Source organism: Peromyscus leucopus, chromosome 1 (genome assembly GCF_004664715.2).
Source record: "Peromyscus leucopus breed LL Stock chromosome 1, UCI_PerLeu_2.1, whole genome shotgun sequence".
NCBI classification, from domain to species: domain Eukaryota; kingdom Metazoa; phylum Chordata; class Mammalia; order Rodentia; family Cricetidae; genus Peromyscus; species Peromyscus leucopus.
The window spans coordinates 144,710,603-144,733,092 of record NC_051063.1 but is presented as its reverse complement, the minus strand read 5'-3'; positions in this window follow the sequence as shown (position 1 = coordinate 144,733,092).

The window sequence follows — 22,490 nt, the reverse complement described above, 5'->3', positions numbered from 1 at the left end:
TGCGGAAAGCCAGACTTGCTCTCTCTGGTAATCCGGAAGGTCAGAGGACAACTTCTGCAGCAGTCAGATGGATGGGGTTAGTTAACGACTGACAGTCGCCATAACTTTCATCCCTGCTTCAGGACCAATCAGAGAAAGTCAAGTACATTCTTAACCAACCTGTTGGGGTGCCCCGATTTCCTTGAGCTGCCTCCAGCATTGACTCCAGTTACGGTACATTTGACACTTTTTCTTTGTTCTACTATGAAGCTCTCGTACTCGACTGCTTCTAGTCTCTGCCAAAATGCAGTGAAGCGGCTTCCTCACTGTCTTGCTCACTGTCTGAAAGCTCTGACTACATACAACAATCCCCACTTATTTTCAGGCTAGCTTTCCAGTTTCTATGAAAATCTGAGCTCAACCATGGCCCACACAATGCAAACAGAAAAGTCCAAAGGTAAAGCAGTCCCCAAGCTAGATCACTTAGCACTCTGCAAGGTAGGCAGAAATTATGTATCAGCCTGGTCTGCACTCTTCCGGTTGTGACTCATCATTGTCTGGAGTAGCCACACAGGACACGCCACTCACAGGAGTTGATCAGTTTTCCATCACTGTGACAAGTGAGACAACTAACTAACAAAGAGCATGGAGTTTCAGTCCAAGGACACTTGGTCAGATGCTTTTGGACTTAAGTGGAGGCCACACATTTTAGTAGGGACTACGTAATAGAGCAACCAGTAAAATTCATGGCCAAAGCAGGAAAAAGAGAGGGAAAGGTCAAGGCCCCACAATCTCCTTCCAGAGCCTACCTCCATAACTGGAAGACTGGTCATGTGGCGCTACTTCCTCTCCTCCAACATAGTATTTTTATTGATTATTTGGAAATTTTGCACAATGAGCCCTGATCACACTCCCTTCTCATTTCTCCCAGGTCCACCCTCCCACTCTTTTTTTTTTTTTTTTTTTGTTTTTTCGAGGCAGGGTTTCTCTGCGTAGCTTTGTGCCTTTCCTGGGACTCACTTGGTAGCCCAGGCTGGCCTCGAACTCACAGAGATCCACCTGGCTCTGCCTCCCGAGTGCTGGGATTAAAGGCATGCGCCACCACCGCCCGGCTCACCCTCCCACTCTTGAGCCCTCCCCCAAAAAAAGAAAAAGAAAAGAAAGAAAAAATATACACCAAGTCTAATTTGGGTCAAACTAACTTAGAGTGGCCAGCCCCGTAAAGATAACTGAGTCCTTCCCCCACCCCTCGCCAGAAGCCATCAACTATGGAGAGCCACACTTCAGCATCCTCGCTATTATTTCTAAGGACTCTGTTCAACGGCTTCTTGTCTAGACTGTTTCTTATTGGGGTGGGGGTTGTCCCAGAAGCCTTCAATGCCTCTCCTTCTCAACAATGAGTCTGCAGTCATCGATATCACTGCAAAAGGAGCTTCCTCGCCCCTGACAACCAGCGGCAGCATGGGTAATGGCCTTCCACACGGTTCCCAGCAGCAGCAAGAAACACTGACATCAAGGGAGGCCCTACTCCTTATATCTGCCAAATAGCTCCGAGCTGGGAGACTGCCATGTCCTGTGTGGTTTTGCCCTAGAACCCTGATTGGGGTGGCAAGGGATAGAGAAAGGACAGACATACAGACACATGTAAAGAAAAACTGGGAGAGGGTGGGCTGTGCTTTCTTTGCTAGAGCAGCATTGACTACTGCCAACAACCAGCCCCCTCAGTGAGTGTCTTATGAACGCATGGGTGGGGGCGGCTAGCTGGTCTCCATAGGAGGTTCTCGGTTAGGGAATCAGTCTAGGTTGCAGTTAAGGACGAGGAAGCTGCGGTTGCTGGTGTTTCCACATGCTGTTATTCCCACTGGAACTGGAGGAAAGCGTTGCCATCCTTCCTAGCCTCGCCCCAGAGGAGGCTGTGCCCCTCCCCGTGGGTCTGAGGTATTGTCATCCTTGTTAACAGTACACCTGCACTCAGGGTTTCCTCAGGTCCCCACAAGAGACTTAGCCTTTAGCAAAGCCCTTTGCGGGGAATATTTCAGATCTAAACCACCACACTGACCTCTTGCCAATTAGAAGCTGTCTGGATTACCTGATTCACTCAGTGCTATGTTCAATGACCGGTGTTTTACTTACTAATGGCCTGAAGAGTAGTGGATATAAACACTGGATATAAGGACCTGGATATAAACAATGTCAGGACAGATGAGCTCCATCACCCTGTGGGTATGCTGAAGGGCACTAGACATGGTATCAGAAGTGAGGGCTTGGAACATGCCCTCCAAGCCGGAGGACTTCTACAGCCCGTGCACACTCTCCTTGGGTTGACCTTTCTTATTTCTGTACGGTGGCAATGCCCTGGTTGAGAGTTCCATTCTGAGTCCTGTTCCTATTTTTGTCACATCACTAAGGGTTCCAGAGAGGAGCCAAAGCCCCCGGAGAGTACTAATGACCCTTCCCTCAAGCCCCGCCCATTGTCCCAGGCTTTGAATCTCGTTTGCGTTGCTTCTCAGGCAGCTGACCTCAATGCTACTGATAAGGACAGGGAAACTTCTCACAAAATATAAAACTCATGTAACATCAACTTGGGTCTCACTGTTGGCAGTGTCACAAATGAGCATTTTTTAGTTAGTTTTGTCCCCTGGAGCTAGAGCACCGCGGCTTTGGATGAAGACACCAGTCCTGGATCGAAACCCCACTTGAGAGCAATCAAATACGAAACCCAGTTCGATTTGCCCAGTGTGGGTAGACAGTCTTCCTTACACTTGCTTTTGCTGGGTGTTTTAGAATAGGGGTGAGTGGAAATTAATAAAGTACCAGTATCTATTGAATGCCTGGTGTTTGCAAGGCTCATGCCTTACCGTTAAGGCAGCGTGTCGTCCTTTCAATAAAAGTTCAAGTTCATGCGGCTTCCGCAGGTTCGTTGCTACCAAGTGCTGGGGACTTTTCTATCCATTTTTTATAGGTTCGCTTATCAGAGGATTAGTGAATGAAAAGGGGCTAGACTACAATTTTGTTATTATTGATTTTTTTTCACTAGGAGATTCTCTGACCACACATGTTCACATTTTCAAGGTTGTTCTAGACACGTAGTACACCAGACCTCACCCTGATCTACAGAATCAGGAATTCAGGGGGTGGGATGACCACTTTGGGCTGGTTTTGGATTTAGGATGCCAGAGTCTGAGAGCACTGTGTATGCGGCCACGTGGCTGCTGTTCCTGGACAGAGGGGAACTTTATTACATATGAGGAAAGTTGGAGAAGGAGGTTAAGTGGGCCGTCAGAGGTTACAGAGTCAGTTAGTGAGTGGTTGTAACATGCAGAACCCAAGGAATAGGATGATAAAGGCGCTTGAATCTGTGAGTCTCCTGGAGGCTTCAGGTCAAGTGCCCAGTATTTGCAACTTATATAAAAAAAAAATCACTTAATAAAGCACAATACTGTTCTTAGTCAAAAGTTCACCAAACGGGTGGAAAACCTGCTACTGGAGATTTCCTTTCTCTGCGTGTGGCTCCTGAGCAGTGAGAGTGTTCAGGTCTTAGAGGCCTGGACTCCAGGTCACCTTCCCTCAGAGAGGCTCCTTCACACAGCTAAGGGACTGGATCTGGCTGCCTGGCTTGTGAGAAGGTGGGGACATCAGTCCTTTCCTTTCAAGGAAGAGTGGAAGACTTTGTACCTCTGGGCAGAGACTTCAAGGCATCCATTGTCTTCTGCGGTCTGGGGAAGTCTGGGAGGTCTCAGCCATGGCTAAGGATCTCTCTCCCCATTCCCTATCCTTTTTTTTTTTTTTTTTTTTTTTTAAAAGCAAACCGATGAAGATGTTTTTCATTTGAACCCTGGCTTGCTTTCCATGCCCTTTCCTTTTCTGTTTGGTCTTTTGCATTATTTCATCTTCTGTCACCACTTGCCAGGACCCCTGGTCACTTCTGGGGTCTGGGAAAAGAGCTGAAAGGAGACGCTCTGGCGCTTGTGGTCTGGCTCAGGAGTTTGCCTTCTTCCAAAGCAGTAAGTGGCCACTGCAGTGTACTAGTGATTCCGAGAATGGGCAGCCTGTGCTGGAGAAGGGTCTCAGGCTAGACCATTTCCTAGAAACTTCCCTTTTCTCTCAGCGACACTCAAAGGTGCACGGAACCAACAGTCAAATCTGAATCTTTCCAGAAGTAGGAACTCAAGGTAAGGTGAACCCTGCATTTAATGAAGAAAAATGGCTTCTGTAAAGAGGAATACACTGTAAGCAAAGCCACATTCTACCTAAGAAGAGGAACACATTCTAAGCAATACACCTTAGATACTTTCGTGGTTGTGTGAGCATCACAGATGCTTATACAAAGAAGGATGGGTATGATATCACTAGGCTATAAAAGCCAAGGGTTCACTCTCATACTTGTCTGTGGCCCTTCACCAACCAAAATGTCATTATGTAGTAATTAGCTGTGTACTGAGAGAGAAACGGTTGTCACTGAGGTGGTGAGGGACCCTTCTCACTTGCCTTACTCATTTGTGGTTTCGAGGCCACATCTGCCTGTATTAATCAGGTCTGTCTGCGACCATCCAGTGCCCTTGGTGCCCTGGTACCACAGATTGCCTGCCCATGCTGAGTGGTTAAGGCCTGGTAGAAGTGCCTGACTCCCCCTGTCTGAGTGCTGACATCCCTCTCAGAGGAGCAAGGCTCATCTTGGTCCTTTCTCCTCCCCCAACCCCACCTCTGAATCCAGTTTGCCTTGTCTCAAGGCTCTGTGGATGGTTTCCCACAGGTTTCAGCTTGTTCTGGAATGCAGCTCTCGTGAGTCAAACTGTTTCTTGTGTAAATCTAGGCTTGAAGGAGATCAAAGTTCTGAATATGAACTATTTTGGGGGGTGGTGGTGGAGTTGGGGGTGCTTACAAGGAAGCCTAGCTTCTTCCCTTCCTTCCAAACTGTGTGGAGAACTGCCAGCCACTAATGACTTATTAATAACCCGCAGCTCGCTGCTGCTCCGCTCTCTGACCAGAGCTGCTTTCGAGGGTAGCATCTTGACCCCTGGAATTCTCTGCTGCACTGCAGTAGAGGGAGACACACACAAGGCAAAACAAACAGGGACAGCCGTGTCTTTATTACGGATTCAGGCGCCAGTGGAAACAGAGAAAGTGCAGATAAGCCGAACAGAGAGAGGGAGAGCTTTTGGTCTCCCGGAAGAAACAGAACCACCATGCTGCTTTTCATCCCAGGATGTGTTGACGAATCTGCAGTCTGCAGTCTGCTTTTGCATATGACATGGCAACTTGTGGGTACTTCAAGGTCTCTCTCTCTCCCTCTCCTGTACAAAGATTTAGTTTATCTTGTATTCCTTATGTACATGTATGTCTGTGTGAGTGTACCCACAGAGGCCAGAAGGGGGCATTGGATTCCCCGGAACTGGGGTTATATAGGCAGTTGTGAGCGGCCCAACATGGGTGCTGGGAACTGAACTCAGGTCCTGCATGATCTTAATTGCTAAGCTATCTCCCCCAGGAACTAGCTAGTCATTGGAATTTTTTTTGTGTCTATCGGACTCCTGTTAGATCATAGGTTGTTTCTAATTTTTTGATATTATGAGACACTGGGGTGAACACTGTGTGGCTTTCTGTTATCAGTATCCTTAATCCTGGGGAAGATGCTGTCTTTGTCTTTTTGCTTAGATCAGACCTGAGCTGAAAACAAGCTTCTCCACCAGCAGGAATGGTGCTGTTAGGATGTCCCCGGAACCTGGGAGCTGTTCCTGGAGGCTTCCTACTTAACTCCTGCAACTCCCTTTCAAGGGCTGTGTGGTGATATATTGTGTTCTCCAATATATTGTGCACCCTAATAAAACTTACCTAAGGATCAGAGGAAAAAGCCAGCCACTATATGAAACATAGAAGTCAGACAATGGTAGCACACGCCTCTAATCCTAGCATTTGTGAGGCAGGGATCCATTCGCATCTCTATGAGTTCAAGGCCACACTGGGAACAGAGTCAGGTGTGGTGGCACATGCTTTAAATTCCAATACTAGTTAACCATACATGTCTGGAGGTCTGCACAAACAGACAGGAAGTGACAGAGCTAGGCAGGAAGAGGAAGTGATGCAGCTGGGTGGAGAGAGGAAATGAGATGGCGGAACAGAAGGGCATAGTGTGGGTATACAGGAAGTAGGTCTCTTTGGAGGCTGAGGACTGGTAAAGTGAGGTTAGCTGTGGCTTGTCCTATTCCTCTGATCTCTCGGTTTTAACCCCAATACTGGCTCTGGGTTTTTATTTATAAGACCGTTTAACAATTTGTCTTACAGGGCTGCACTTTTCCACTGTAATGACATCTCCCCTGACCCCTCACAGTGATGGTAGGAAGAACACCACGATGGTTTTGTGGAGGAGGAAACTGAGTCACACACTAGCCATGGTGTCCTTGATATTGACTCATGCACAGACTGAACTCACCTTCAAACTCATCTTTCCCTCTGACTGGATTATCTTTCAACCTGGTACCCAAGTTCAAGGCTGATGCCACTCTGTATTCCCATTGCCATCCTTTCTTTTAAGAATGTTAAAAGAGGGGGGTGGAATCATTGATATTCTGTATCTGATGCTCTTTCCTGCTCTGTGAGCCCCTTGGTCCCTTAGTCCCAAAGGCATCGATGACTCAAGCGGAAGCCAAGCACTTGCCAATAATTCAAATGGATTTTTAGAATCAGATGCAACCTGAATGGCATCATGGGGTTCTTCAGTGGCCTCTTGTGTTTTTGGTGAGAAGTGGGCTTGCTGGGACATAGGGAGTTGTCTGTATATTTAAAGGTGCCTGTCTCCAGATCAAGGTCATTTTCTAAGCAACTCCCTGACACCGGGAGGTGACGTCAGCACTGGAACAGTTACACCTCCTCATGTGGCTTGAGGGCACCTGTGCTTGCAACTTGGGCTCTAAAATTTTCAAATAAAAGGTGAAATTCTGTGTAGCAACCAGCCAGAGTCCATCAGGAGAGCATGAACCTGTGGTTGATTGAATTTGCTGCTCAGAGTCCACATGCATTCCAGTTACCATCCGTATTTTAAGGATACATGTTACTAAGATGACCTCATCAACAGTAAAAAAAGATCTTTCAAAATTATAATACCCTTTGACTCGGCAATTCAATCTCTAAGAATTCTTATTAAGGAATTGGTCACAGATCATCAAATAAGTATTTTCAAGGATGCTTTTATGGAGTTGTAATACTGGTATTGAGAAAAAGAGGGAGACGAAAGAAATTTACAATTACAGGGCAATGGTTAAGAAGGTTATAATAAACCAGAGCCTCCATTCTCTCTCTCTCTCTCTCTCTCTCTCTCTCTCTCTCTCTCTCTCTCTCTCACACACACACACACACACACACACACACACACACACGGCAATGTCGATGCTCCTGTCCTGAGGGGAATAGCAGCAGACACAGCAGCAGAGTACATTCTGTTCCAAGTGTCCACTTGGCAGCTCCATACCCACAGGGGTGTGCCAGGTGGGACTCCTCAGAGGCGTTTCCCTTCTCACTGTATCTTCTCTCTTCTTGCTCTTCTACTAACAGGTTTTCAGCTGTTATGATTAGCGAGACCTCCACATTAAACGCATGTAACTAGATTTGTAGAGACCATCATGATTGTGCTCTCGACAGCATTCTATGTTTTCAAGGTCAAGATGGCTTGTTCTTGACGCAAAGCAGAGGGTGGGCTGATCTCTTGCTCTGTCATGGCATTTTTAGTGTTTTTACAGGGCATGTGGCTTTGATGCTTCAGCTTAGAGGTTGGTCACGTGGTTCTTGGGTGTTAGAGAACTTAGCTGGGGTACAAGTCAGATTTAAAATCAGGACTTGCCTGGCAAAAGCTTTATGGTCCCTAAGCTTCCTCTGGGCCCACCGTTCCCTCCAGCTGTCCAAGGAAGAAGATGTTGGAAGCGTGTTCCTGCTCTGTCTCCTGACACTTGCAATGGAAAGCAGGGCCAAACACCTGTATTCTTTGCTGTGGAACCAGCCTCCCTCCCTCAGTCCCTCCCTCCTACCTACCTTCCTTCCTTCTGTCCTTCCTTTCTTCCTTCCCTCCCTCCTTCTTTCCTTCCCTCTTTCCCTCCTTCCTTCCCTCTATCCTTCTCTCCCTCCCTCTCTTCTTTCTTCTTCCTTCCTGAGACAGGGACTCTGAAACCAAGACTGGCCTGGCAACTTATCATGCAGACAAGGCTGGCCTTGAACTCACAGAGTTTGCCTCTGCCTTCTGGATACTGGCGTTAAAGGTGTATGCCACCACATCAGCCATGTTTTGAAAAAGGAGAACACTCGGGTCTGGAGAGACCACGTAACTGTTACAGTGCCTTCTGCACAGCCTGTGGACCTAGAGTTTGATTCCCAGAACCCATGTAAAAAGTCGAGTATGGTAGTGTATGTCTGTCATTCCAGTGCAGGGGAGGCAGAAACAGGTTTATCTCTAGGCCTTGCTGGCCAGCTGACTTAGCCTACTTGGTGATCTCCAGGCCTGACTTCCTCTCACAAAACAAGGTGGGTGACTCCACAACATGAATTCACACACATGTGCACCACTACACATACACACAGGAACAATCACACACACACACACACACACACACACACACACACACACACACACACACTCTGTATATACACATCCACACACATACGCTGTTCACAGCGTCAGGACCAGAGGAAGGGGTCTGCATTTGGTTCTATTGAGGCAGTAGCCTAGAGAAGCATCTTTGGTACTGCTCTTGGAAAGGAGCTGCACAAACTATGAGACCTGGGAAGGAGAAATCTCTGCAAAGGTGCTGCTATCAAACTATATCTTCCTGTTCTGGTAGCACCAATGGGGGTGTAGCTGGGAATGGAGGAAAAGGGCATTCTCCATATATTTTCAAAGTGGTTTTTTTTTTTTTTTTTTTTTTTTTTTTTTTAAATCTTAGTCCTCTGGGCTGCTGCAAGGAAATGTCACATAGAAAAAAAATTTACATGTATATGCATTAGTCACCTTTTCGTTTCTGTGACAAATACCCAAAACAATCCAGTAGTAAAGACAAGAAAGGTTTGTTTGGGTGCAGTTTTAGATATTTCAGATTCTGACTGGTTGGCCTCATTGCTTTGAGCATGTAGTGAGGTTGCATATCACTTCAGGAGTACATAGGAAACTAGACTGCTCACATTATCGCCAGGAAGCCCAAGAGAACCAAGAAGAGGTAGGTGTCTCCAGTTTGCTTTGCAGGCACACCCCAAGTGGCCTAACGAGCTCTCCAAGGCCCCACCTCTTCAAGGTTCCACCACTTTCTAATGACACCTCTCTAGTAACCAAGATCTTTTAAATTTTGAAAAATGTCATTTTATTAATTATTACTATTGCTGGTGTTGTGCTTGTGTGTGCACAAATGTATATTCAAGTACATGTGTCTGAGTGATGAACACAATATACAGTGCATGCCATGGTACTCATGCAGACGTCAGTGGGCAACTTTGTGCTGTCAATTCTCTTCTTCCATCCATATGTGCATTCCAGGGCTCAAATTCAGGTCACCAGGCTTGCACGTCAAGTGTCTTTAGCCACTGAGCTGACTGGCTGGCCTGGGGACTTAGACTTCAACATACAGACTTCTGGGAGACTTGATCCAGAGGACAGCAATAATGTAATGAAAGATGTGCTGGCCTTCCCAGGAATCACATGTTCTGCTTGTGTTGTGAAGATTGTACAATGTGAAGATAAATGCTTAAGTTCCTGGTAATAATGTAGGAAGAGTTCAATATTTCTTAATTTAGAATGTACAGGTCTGGGCAAATAATAACACCACAATGAGAGAGGGCGGGGGAGGGAGGGAGGGAGGGAGGGGGAGAGGGAGAAAGGGGAGAAAGGGAGGGAGGGGGAGAGAGACAGAGAGGAGAGGGAGACAGAGAGAGAGAGAGAGAGAGAGAGAGAGAGAGAGAGAGAGAGAGAGAGAGAACAGGAACCACCTATCCTGACCTGTGAACGATGGTCTGCATTTCTGTTTTACTTGGGGCCTGAACATGCTACATCCAGCCTCAGCCAACACCAGACCTTGCTTCCTTCCTTGAAAAGCCCAGACAGGAAAGTCCAGCCCAAAGTCACTCCCTTGGGCTTGGCCCTCATCCCAACACATTTCTCTGTGCCCTTTCTCTTCTGTTACCAAATAGCCAGGAAAAAAGAAAAAGGAAAACAAAACAAAACAAAACAAACCCCAAAACAACTAACCACCACCACCACCACCACCACCACCACCACCACCACCATCAACAACAACAACAACAAAACCCAAACAACTCCCGAACTTTGGATTCTGCTGTGGCCAATTTTCCTTAACAGCACTAACAGGATTAGTTGTCTATTGGCACGAGCAGTGTGAGGCACACAGTTTTCCACATAAAAATTCACACAACCTCGGTGTATGGCGAAAGAAAAGAAAGCAACCAAGCAAGTCAGCATCCTTCTATCTGTGAGAACTATTCAGGAATGTCCATGACTGCTTTAGAGTATTCTAGAACTGACACCAAACAAAGTTCACACCTGTGTATCTTTCCTGGGGACTCTTCATTTATACCTAAGGGCATGCTTTAGCCCTCCCTTACTTCCAGTAGTAAGGAGAGATAAACGTTACCCTTTTGATTCTTATCAAAAAGAAAGAAAGAAAGAAAAATCCTTCCCTTTTAACACTAGAGGTCACTCTGTGACCACAAATGTGAAAGCAGCACCCTGGGGCTTGTGAAGGTCAGAGCAGCTAATCTCTATAAATTGCTGAACCATGAGCCAAATTTGTACCTAATTATGGGTTGCTTTGATGCAGCTCCCCTCCTATTAAAACTTTGCCTCTTCCCTGCAGAACTGTGGGTGCTGGGACGCACATATTTCAAACCAGCCTTCATGTTTCTCAGCTACGCAGTGGTACTTGGGATAATGGTGATGAGGTTCGTGATCCAGATGAAGAAGGCCACCTGACACTTGGTTTGTGTCTGTTTCTGCCACCTAAATGCGGATGTGTCAAGATCACAGGCAGAGCACAGGGCAGTTGTGGGAGCAATCATTGAAATGTCCCAGAGTTCCTCTTTCTTTTTAAATGATGTGTGTGTGTGTGTGTGTGTGTGTGTGTGTGTGTGTGTGTGTGTGTGCTTCTCTGCATAGGCACCATGTGGATGGAGGTACTCATCGAGGTCTGAAGAGGGCAACAGATCTTTTGGAGTTGGAATTACAGGCAGCTGTGAGCACCTGATATGGGTGCTGGGATTTGAACTGGGTCCTCTGTTAAAGCGGCAGGCGCTCTTAACCACTGAGCCACGTGTCCAGCCCCCAGGGTCCCTCTTTGTTGTTGGAGATACATCAAACTGTATTTGTATCCAGTGTATAAAATAGGAGTTGTTGCATTTATCCGGGAGTTGAACTCCTAAGTGGCATACCAACTGGAAATTAAAAATCCATATGCCATCCGTAGATTTCAATTTTTTTACTTAGTTATACTTTCCGAGTAACTTATATTATTTCTGAGGATTGGAATTTTGCCCAAGAAGAAATTTCACACATGACAGTAGGAACGATAATTTGTGTTTTATTTCATAAATGGCTCCTCGTTGGTATTTTGTCTATAACCTGCAGACCATGGGAGGCATCTTTTCTGACAGGAAAGCCGGGCTCCTCCAAGAAATCACAGCATGGCGACCACTTGCCCTTCTCATTACTTGGCAAGGCATAAGTGGAATTTCTCTGCAGTGGATGATGGGAAATGCCGGTTGTCCTCCAAGCAGGCCCAGTTCTTACTGGAGTGTGGTGAGGAGGACCGTTTGCCCATGGCTCCGCTCAGCTCTCAGCCCCTGCTGTAGACCGCAGGATGAGTAGATAATCTGGACATGAGCTGCTGCCTGGGGCTTGGATCCTTCGCAGGATCCAGAGCGGCCATGTTAAGGAGTCTATCGTCGTGGGCAAGCCGAGTGATTCCCTCAGTGGGTCCTCAATAGCGCCTCCTGTGCTGTAAGCAGCGTGGGATTGGATGCTTGAGTTTGGATCGCTCAGGGCTGTTGAGATCCTTGCTCTCTGCAAGGACATAAAACCCACCATGATCACTTTATCTCCACACCAAGCCTGTCTGCCAACCATTGATTTCCCATTTCAGTTTGCAAGGTGCTGAATGGAATAGATCGATTGAACAGCACTGATGTGCCTCCAACATCCCTATAATCTATATTATCAGTGGGCTTCCTTCCAGGTGTCCTTATCTGACCTAGCTACCGTGGCTTTTGGTGGGAGAGATGAAAAAATGTATTGGAAAGTCTTTATGATAGGCCCGTGCCAGCTTTGGCCCCGCCCCTGGTGGTGGTGGGGGGAGGACCCACTATGCTCACATCCCAGATCTAAAGCTATTACTGAAGTATGTGCTTGCACCCCGCCCCCTGCTTGGATTTAAATTAAAAACCCTAATTAGTCTCCCATTTCCCAGCAGCCCGCAACAAACACCATTTAAGGAAGAACTGTTTAGAAAGCAGATTTTTACTTAATAAACAGCGATCAATCGAATTGATTAGCCATGAACAGGCTCCCACTGAGTCTGTGGGTGGTGCATGTTGTTGATAATTGCAGTTCGCAAGTACAAGACTATTAAATGGCTGCTTGTCGCTGATTTCCCGGCTCTTTGGTTTAATGGAATGAGGTCAAGGGTAGGTGGGGGGAAGGTGCCAGTGATTGTTGATGGCACTTTTTTGAGTTGGGACCCAGCCTGGACCAACTTTCGCCCTAGCAGTCTTGAAGTATGTCCTGTAATTGCGGCTGTTTTACTCGGCATTCAGTCTTTTTTGTGGGTCTTGCATCTGCTTAAAAAAAAATGTAATCCAAGTGACAATTAGATCTTTGCATGCTGGCTTTGTGGATTTCCACAAACCTTGAGGGCTGAATCTGCTTGCACTTCACAATTTAGTGCTGTGTGTTGTGCAAGTTACCCTGGGGTTCTCTGTTTCCTGAAGCTGAACTAGAAACCTGGAGGAGGGGTCCTGGCTGCCCCAGAAGGCAGTGGGGGAGGAGTTGGTGCACTCAGCACGCTAAGCACCTCAGGAACATCCTGCTCTCTTTCATGAAGGTCCTCAGGGCAACAGGCTATGCTCTGAGCCCGGAGGAGAGGCTTCTCTTTATGTTACAGAGGGAAGGAGATGCCTGTAGTCTTGTGAATGCTCAGGGGATTTGGGGCCGTTTCTGGGTCTCCCTTGATGTACTGTTTACCAAAATTACAGAGAGTATAGAATAGCAGAACAGTATGTCTGCCATGGCTAGGATTCTATTAAGACTTAGCAATGGAGTTGGAGACTGGAGTTCCAATGTGGGTTGGAAAACCCTTTGTGCCTTTGGTATGGCGCCTTGTTAACTGGGAGCCACCAGGGACCTGGGTGACAATCTTGGCCGCTTGGTTGAATAATCGCTTGTGCCCTCGGGTAGGTGCCCTCGGGTAGCTCACTCGCATACTTGTTGAATACCAAGCCAGGTGGCCCCTGACCTCCGCTGTGAGTTATTGGCCAGCACCACCATTCCAGGGTCCACTGGGGTGAACAGGTTTTGGCATTTGACCCAAACTCGGCAGGAGATTCTGTTGTCCAGTCTTGTTGGACCAGCTAAAAAGAGGCGAGGAAGGGCAGTTCCACATGATAGGGGGAAGCCCCATGTGCTTGGGACGGATTTATCACTTGTGTCTATTACCGAATTTATTATTTCATGATACTTGTTCATGGATAGTTCCAGTCTATACATTTCCACTTTTTTCCTGACAGCCACTCTCTGTCCTCTGCCCCTTCTCATAGTCTGCTAAAAGATGGAAGAAACAAACAAACAAAAAACCGTAACTCGCTAGTCTCTTAACCCATGGTGGCCATGTGACAAAGAGCTAGTCAATATAATGTACAGGAAGTCCACCGTTGGGATCTTCTGGACCCCCACCTCTTTGCCACTTAAAAAAGGGGTAGATGTGGAAAACTGCCACTCGTGCCTCTCCTTTTGCTTTGATTCTAGACGTGATGCTTGGAGCTCAGGCAACTGCCCTGGAACCCTGAGGGAGCAGCAGAGAGAAAGAGAAAGACTCTAGCTCAGACAGGGCAAGGCAAACCCTACAGGAACCTACCTTCAAACACTGCATTATGGAGGGAGAGCAAGCCCTATTTGTTGAGGCCACGGGGAGGTGGTATGCTATCCGTAGACAAATAATTCACAACCAAAACATGTTCAAATGAAACATCATGCTGAAAATCTAGGTAGGAGGAAAGTGAGAAGAAAGATTTCTTTAGAGTAGGATAGCTGGCCCCTGGGTTTTCCCATCCATCAGTCACTGGTGTGACTGTAGCCATTTTTAGTTGAGAAAACAGATTCACTACTCTCCCTCTGTTCAAATCTGCAGTTTAACTTGAAGGACCAATTATGAAATGCAAGAGCTAAGTTTCCAGCTGGTTTTTATCTGTCTCCAAGGGACCATGCTCCATCTGAGGATCGCTCCTGTCCTCTCCATCCTTGTCCAGAGGCAAAGCTGTGGGCCAATCTTCTTGGGAACGATTTTAAGTCCAGGAAAACAGATGTGCCAGAGGGAGGTGTTAGGGAAGGGCACGGTGTTACTCGGTAACTCCAGGGAGACTCTGCCATGGCTGTGTCAGAGCCCGAGCTGCCTCCTGACCCCTGCAGCACAAGTAGAGGGACAGTGGTGGCCCTTCGAGCATCAGCAGGCCAGGCCACGGGAGCAGGCTCTTACACACAGCACTGAGCCAGGCCCGCGAGCAGAACCCGGGAAAGGAGGCACGCAACAGGGTTATCCAATTTTTCCCAGAGGGATGTTGACTTTGGATCATGAAAGACTGAGAATTCAGCAGTCTGGGCTCTAAAGTAGTGAGAAGCCACAATCCATCCCCAAGTTTTCACAGTAAGTAAGTGGGGGACTTGTGTATTTGATGGAGAAGGACACGCTGGCAGTCCCATGTATCCACCCATGTATGGTGTAAATTCGTGTGCTGTAGATGTGTACACCTCTTCATACCATTCTCCATCAATCTTAATTCTTCATGGAATACTTCCTCCATCTACATTATTCTATGTGCTGGTATCTGTGGATCCCAGATGGGTCTGCCACAGAGGACAGGGATGCCAAAGTGACCCTTAAGTAGATCCACAGCAGCAACTCAGGTTTCTAGTCTCTCCATGGTGCCTCCATGCCCCCTATCGGGGTAGAGCCACTGGCCTCCTCTTCCAGTTCCCTAAGTCATTGACTCACACCTTGCCCGGCTGGATAGATCATTAAGAGAATTGGTTTACAAGGCTCTCGCTGAGCTGCTGGCTGTTCGTGAGAGAGTAAACAGACGTTAGATAGAGCTGTAACATATGATGCTCAATCCGATGCTTAATGAGGCCAGTAAAAGCAGGAAAGCAAGATTAGCTGCAGATAAATGAATGTGCCTAGCGCAGAATCGAGAGTTGACTGTATTTTATTTGATTTAGTCTTAGAAATAGCAGATGTTGTACCAATTACGGCAAAGCAGTTCTGACTAATCTCTTCATTGAATTCATTGTGTTCACAGGAATGGATTAAAATTATTTTATTTCCATGGGCATAAAAGTTGTACACCTTGCTGTAGAAAATATGTAGGAGAGTAAAACAGAGAATTAAAATGACCAGAAATCCCAACGTATTAATAAGCCACAAAACAGATCACAATTGCAAGTGTTTAGCTGTTTCTGGACCCTTTCTGGAGCCCTGGCTCTATTAACACAGGAGTCAACCTGAGTTAATGCAGTGACGGTCAACAGAGGCACAGGGAAGCTAAGCAGTTTGCCCAAATGGCCACTGCACAGAAACTGACATCCATCCCTTGGCCCTGGAACCTGCGTCTTCAGCCACAGAGTCTTTTGGTCTCTGAGGGAAACCATGGGTGACACATGTTCTTGTCACTTGAAAATGCCTGCAAATATCATATCTACACACTTACGAACCTGAAATCGTGCTCCATGTGCTGCCTGTAGTGTTTTCATAGGATTCTGTTGCTGGTGATTGGCGTATGGGCCAGGTGTCTCCAGATTCTTGACCTCTTACTAAAAAAAAATGAAATAAAAGTCTACATAGATTGCAAAGTATCAAAGAAGCTTTGTTTATAGCAAAGGGACAGAATGGGTCAGATACACTGTAACAGCTGGACACACCAGTGAGGATACTCAAGGGGCCCAGTTATTTGAGGGTTTCCTTTTATGGGGTTCAGGAAAAAGAGATATTCCGTTGCTAAGAGGCAGAGTTTGGGTACCTATTTTGATTGACAGATTTAAGTTGTTATATAACCTCTTGTTTTTTGTTTGTTTGTTTGTTTTTGTTTTTGTTTTACTGTGCAAGCCCTCCCCATAATGCATCTGATTTTAGTTACGTGCTTGCCCAGTTACTTGTCGGCATGAGGTGGTAAATAGGAGATTCATCCTAAAAGCTGACTTTCAGGACACAGTTTACATTATTGCACATGAACCCCCAAGCCAGTCTAGGAAGTATGGGTCTCTTATTCTTGTACTTTGACATAGTAGATAGACTCTAAGTTCAATTGTGGTTAAGGAGAGGAGAAACTTCTTTCATTGTTCAGAGAGGGTGTTCGCGGAGCTTGATGCAGGTGAGGGTCCTAGATGGGCAACGGACTGCAAGGTACATTATTCAGATAGGGATGCATGGGTAGCAGTCCCTGCTTTTACATTATTCTTCAAATATAAACATCAATTAAAAATGTATACATTGTTTTTTATAATTGCTTCTTTGGACATTTCACATCATACACCCCATCCCACTCACCTCCCAGTCCTTCCATGTCTGTCCCCCTCCCTTGTGACCTCCCACCCCCCAAAAGTAAAACTAAAAAAAAAAAAAAGTCCGATGTGTGTTATCCATACACCCACTGGAGCATGGTCAAACTCTCAGTGGCCTGCCCTCCAAGTAGAACTGGGTCATTTTCCTCCCACACCCTTGCCAGAAGCCATCAGTTGTGGGGAGCCCACCGCAGCATCCTGATCACACTTCCTAAGAGTTCTCTTCCATGGCTTCCTGTTTGGGCTGCTACTCTTTTATTGGGGTGGGGCTTGGGGTGGGGGTAGAGGTTTTCACAGAAGCCCTCCGTGCCCCTCCCTCTCAACTGTGTGTCTGCAGTCATCGATATCACTGCAAAAGTAGCTTCCTTGCTCTCCACAGTCAGCAGGAGCATGGGTCATGGGCATCCACATGGTGACAGTACATGCTACCCTGGCCGCAGTAGCACCATAGACCCAGACAAGGCTCTCGGAGGCAGCCCAGATCGTGGAGATCAACTTGGCTTCAGATGGCAGTGCAGACCACTCAAATCAGTATGACCCCCGGTGCAGAACGCCTCTTGGACATCAACATGGCTTCAGGTGGCAGCCCAGACCACAGACATCTGCATGGCCTTTGGTGGTAACATGGGCCACGGACAGCAACACGGACCCCCGGTTGCAGTAGGACCATGGGCCCAGACATGTCCCTCAGTGGCAGCACAGGCCCAGACATCACCATGGCCTCAGGTGGCAGCACAGACCTCTCCTGTCAGCCTAGTCCTCATCGATGTCCAGTCTCCAGTTCCACCTCTCTCCACAGTGCACAAACCACTCCACTTCACTTTCTCTCCCCTCGCTTGACCACATCCTTGCTCGTCATGGTGGGGCCCACCCACGTTTGCTGCAAGCTCTAAGTTACTCTTTGTGTATAACCTGACTCAGATCTATCATTATCTCGAATGTTAGATGGCTGCATTGAATAGGATGAGTACATTCCCCATTCCCCTCCCCTGCCTCCCTCCCTCTCTCCCTCTCCCTCTCCTTCTCCACCCCCCTCTCTCTCTCTGTGTGTGTGTATGTAGGCATTTTGAGATAGGGTGGCATCAAACTTGCTCTCTCGCTTCCCCTCCCAGCTGGGGTTATAGGCATGAGCCACCACACACAGCTTGGGATGTACTTCTTTGTTTTCCTGTCTTCTTTCATGAGATGAAGCAGCGAGAAGGAAGCAGCATAAAGCGTGCTCTACAGATAGATTGCTCAGCCTCTTATCTTCCAGCTTCTAGAACAATGAACGTACACTCCCCCCACAACTTTGTAAACTTCCCAGTCTCCAGTGTTCTGCTACTACTCCAAGTGGACTAGAATGTGGAACTATACCGGGATATTTTTTAAACTAATGTTCTAGCCCCGGGTATTTTCCAGTGGCTCTTGGTTCATTTTATAAATACACTAAGATGAAAGTCAGCTTTACACACACATCTCAGAGTGAGTCCCTGGTTATTGTACCTAAGCAAATCCCCACAAGTACCATTCCTGGCTGGCAAGATCTGGGCCTTTTTTAATGACCTTGATAGTCACATAGATTTTTTTTATGTGGGTTTGGGTTGGTGATGGGCTTTGACTGTGATGATGAAATGAATGGGTTGGTTTCATTTGTAGTTGTGATTACAGCTCTGCCCTCAGCGGTATGCCAACAGTGCATTTGATGGGTTGGAAAATAAATCACACAGTGACTTAATGAAAGCACCCTGGTGGATGGTCCTTTGTGCTCCCACAGCAGGCCTTTCTCCTGGACATTGAGCAGGAAGAAGGTCACCCTTTAATAGTGTGAACACCAAGTGTCGTTCTGGGAGGGCACTGTAGAGGGAATGTCGCATCTTTGCCTGTATCTCAACTGAAACTCTGTCTCAAAGAACTCAAGGGGTATAGATACCACTCAGTAGTGGAATGTTGGCCTTGCATGCACATGGCACACAGTTTGATTCCCAGACATACAAAAATAAAGAAATAAACAAGCCCTGAGGGGTAGAAAGGGCTCTCAGGCAATAACCAAATGATTTGAGAAAGAGGTTCTTGGGTTCTTTATTTGAAAGTGGAAGGCATTTTGAAAACAAAACAAAACAAACAAAACAGCAATATCACATAAAATTACTTTTAAATTAGAAGAAGCCGAGTAAGAATGTTGGTAAAACACAATAGAGTGAAGCGCTACTGTTCCCAGATGACTCTGTGAGTGGAAATGGTGGGCAGACACAGGGGCAAGGATCTAGACAGAACCAAAAGGGGAAGGACTTGAGGACCCTACAAAACACCCAAGCCAGCTCTGTTTAAGGAACTCAGCATTAACATCAGCATCAGCATCAGCACCAGCATCAGGCTTCTCCTACTCTAAAGGGATAAAGCTGTTAAGTTTCTTTTCTCTGTTCTTTTGTCTCCTCAGGTCACTTAATTCCTTGTTCCTGGGAACAAATGAGCAATCCCCTAGAAAATGACCACAACCCTCCTTACACCACCTTCTAAGTGCTCAAACCTCATCCTAGACACTTCTATACTTCCTATGATTCGAGGATCTCTTCCTCACAGCATCCTTAGTTTCCATCCCTGAGCCCAGGAAGAGTCACCAGGAGCTTCTGCCCTGCCCCCATACCTGGCTCCATTGGGTCACATGGACTGCAGGAGCCAGGTGCTGAAGGCCATACTGAACCCTGATCTAGACATCTGGGAATGCCCTCAGTGGGCTGGGCCCTCCTACATCTATTAACAATCAAGACAATCCCCTACAGACATGGTTCCCATTCTAGTTTTTTTTGGTCAGAGGTAAGGCCTTGACATAGCAAGCAGGTTCTTACCTTAACTGGGGCAGTTTCTCCATTGAGGCTGTCCTCTCAGATGACCTGTAGGATGGTTGATATGGACAGGTAAAGCTAACCAGAACACAGCACTCCTTGTCAATTTGGCACATAGATACATAACTCTTCAACTGTAATCTTTCATTCCTTGTCCCGCACGGCTCATACTAACAACACTTTAAGATTGATTTATTTATTTTATTATGTTTATGTGTGCATACCTGAATGTGTGTGTGTCTACTACATGTGTGCAGGTGCCTGTGGAGGCCGGAAGAGGGCTTTAGATTTCCTGGAATTGGAGTTACAAGTGGTTGTGAGTAGTCTAGCCTGGGTACTGGGAGCCGTACCTGAGTCCTCTGCAAGAGAAGCCAGAGCTCATAACTCGTGCACCGTTCCTCTAGCCCCAAGACTAACTTTAAGAAGCACCTTAGTCTCTAAAAATCACAACACTATAAAGTTGAATTAAAATTAAAATAAAACATAAGCTATGTATTTCTAACAAACAACAGCACAGAACACAGTTTCTTATTCCAAAAGGGAAGAGCCAAGCCATAGGAACTTTCAGATCCAACAAAAATAAAAATCTAAGAGTGTAAATCAAAATTTTTTTAGCTCAATGTCTGACATCTGAGATTCACTCATGGGATAGTCTTCTGGCTCTAAAAGGCTTGGGCAATCACCAGCTCTTCCACCCACAGCCCATACAGTCTGTCTTGGAGACTGGCTTCACTTCACACCTGCTGTTCTTCTGGGCAAACATCCCAAAGCCCTGGCATCTCCTAATGTCCTGGGGTCTCCATTGCAGCTGAGGCTACACCTTCATCAATGGCCTCTCCACAGGGATTCTGACCTTGCCACATGTTGTCAGGCCTTATCTACTCGCCATCTTTTCTGTCTTCAAAACCCGTACCATGTGTATGATGCTTACCCATTTGCAGGTTTGGCTTCCAGCTTGAGATGTAGCCTGGCCTCCCGGCATCAGCTTCTGTGTGTACTGACTCTGAGAAAGCACTTTCCTACTGTCCCAGTGAGTCCTGAAGATTTCGCTTTAATGGTCTTACCCACAGCTGAGTTTTCAGCCTCAACTTAACCATAACTGTCAAGTTGCCTATTGTCCCAAGGAAGCACAAATCGTTTCTTTCAGTTGTGCTGGTGGTCTCTTTAACAAGCATAGCTGCTTCTTCAGCTCTGCCATGATCAGTTCTCACAGATTCCTACCCCAAATATTCATGAATAGCCCCCAGTCCAATCCCCCAGCCAAGTCTCTGTTCCCCTGTAAAACACGAAATTATAGGTCACACCTATAGGATAAAAAGGGATGTCAGTCAATCCTGTCACCAGGTAGAGATTACAGCATCAAACGTATGGTGTGACAGAGGGATGGTGGTCCATCCTGCCATGAGGTCAAAACTGACTGACATACCTGGATATGAGTAAAGGTATCAGTTAGATATTGAGGATGCTGAGGGAAGAAAGCAAGTTAGCTGCTAGAAATTCAAGTTTGAGGATGTGGAAGGCAGAGAAAAAGTTACTGTCAGAGGAGGTGAGTCCCGAGCAGCTAGTGGATGAGGTCCTGGATGTGAGAAGCACACCAGGAAGCAAAGGATGGAATTCTGGAATTTCTCAGTCTCGTGGTTAAGAGGAAAAGAAATTCCATGAAGGTCACTTGGGTAGGGTGGATGTGGAACTCAAAGAAAATCAAAAGGAACTCATACGATGGATACTGATGAAAAAACAGTGACAGCCACCAACAAAACGTTTATTTTTCATAAGGAAATTGTGACTTAGGGAGTTCCCAGTGGTCTCCCAGCTAGTTAGTGGCAGATTATGAGTAAGGTCAGATAGCACTGGCTGTGGTCTATTTAGGGGCAGATCTTTTAGCAAAGCCATTTTGCTTAGACTCATTTTATAGTGTCTTCATTTTATTTCCTGTTGCTGTGATAAAATATCCGATTAAAGCAATTTAATGGAGGAAAGGTTTATTTGGCTCACCACCCTGTGCTGTAGCGGTCCATCATTGCAGGGAAGGCAATGCAGGAAGAACTTGATCCTGCTCACACCCACAGTCAAGAGCAGAGAGGAGCAACACATTGACACATGCGCACTGATGCTTAGTGCCTCCACACCTGTGCAGTCCAAGATCCCCAAGCCCAGTGTTCAGGTCTTCTGGCATCATTCACATCAATCAAAACAGTTCCTCACAGGCTTCCTCAGAAGCTCTTCTCAGGGGACTCCAGATTGTGCTGAGTTGACATTTAAAACCAGTCATTACATCTAGCTTCCTTAAGCATAACTTCTATAAGACCATGCATTTAAAAATAACACATCAGGGGCTTGGACAGATGTTCTTGCCCAGCATGCATGATCAAGGTTCAAACGCTTAAACCACAATTTTTTTACATTAATATACATACATACTTTTATTAGGAGAATAAATGTACTGGGGGAAATTTGGAAAACAGGGGAAAGGAAAAGATAACCATATTCTCATCTTCCAACTTTGTCACTAATAGTATTTTATGTGATATTGGTGATTTTTCTGGTTTCCTGTGTGTGTGTGTGTGTGTGTGTGTGTGTGTGTGTGTGTGTGTGTGTGTTTTAATCTCTAATACTGTACCCAATTGGTCAGGGTTTTCAGCTTCCTCAACCATCCCTTCTTATAAAAATTCGTCAAGTGAGATGGTTGAGTTGATGAAATACTTGCTGCACACACATGAGGAACTGAATCTGGATCTTCAGCACTCATATAAAAAGCTGGATGTGGGGTGTATCTTAGTTAGGATGTCTGTTGCTGCATCAAAACACCACGACCAAAGAGCAAGTTGGGGCAGAAAAAGTTTATTATGCTTACACTTCAGCATTGCTGTTCAACACTG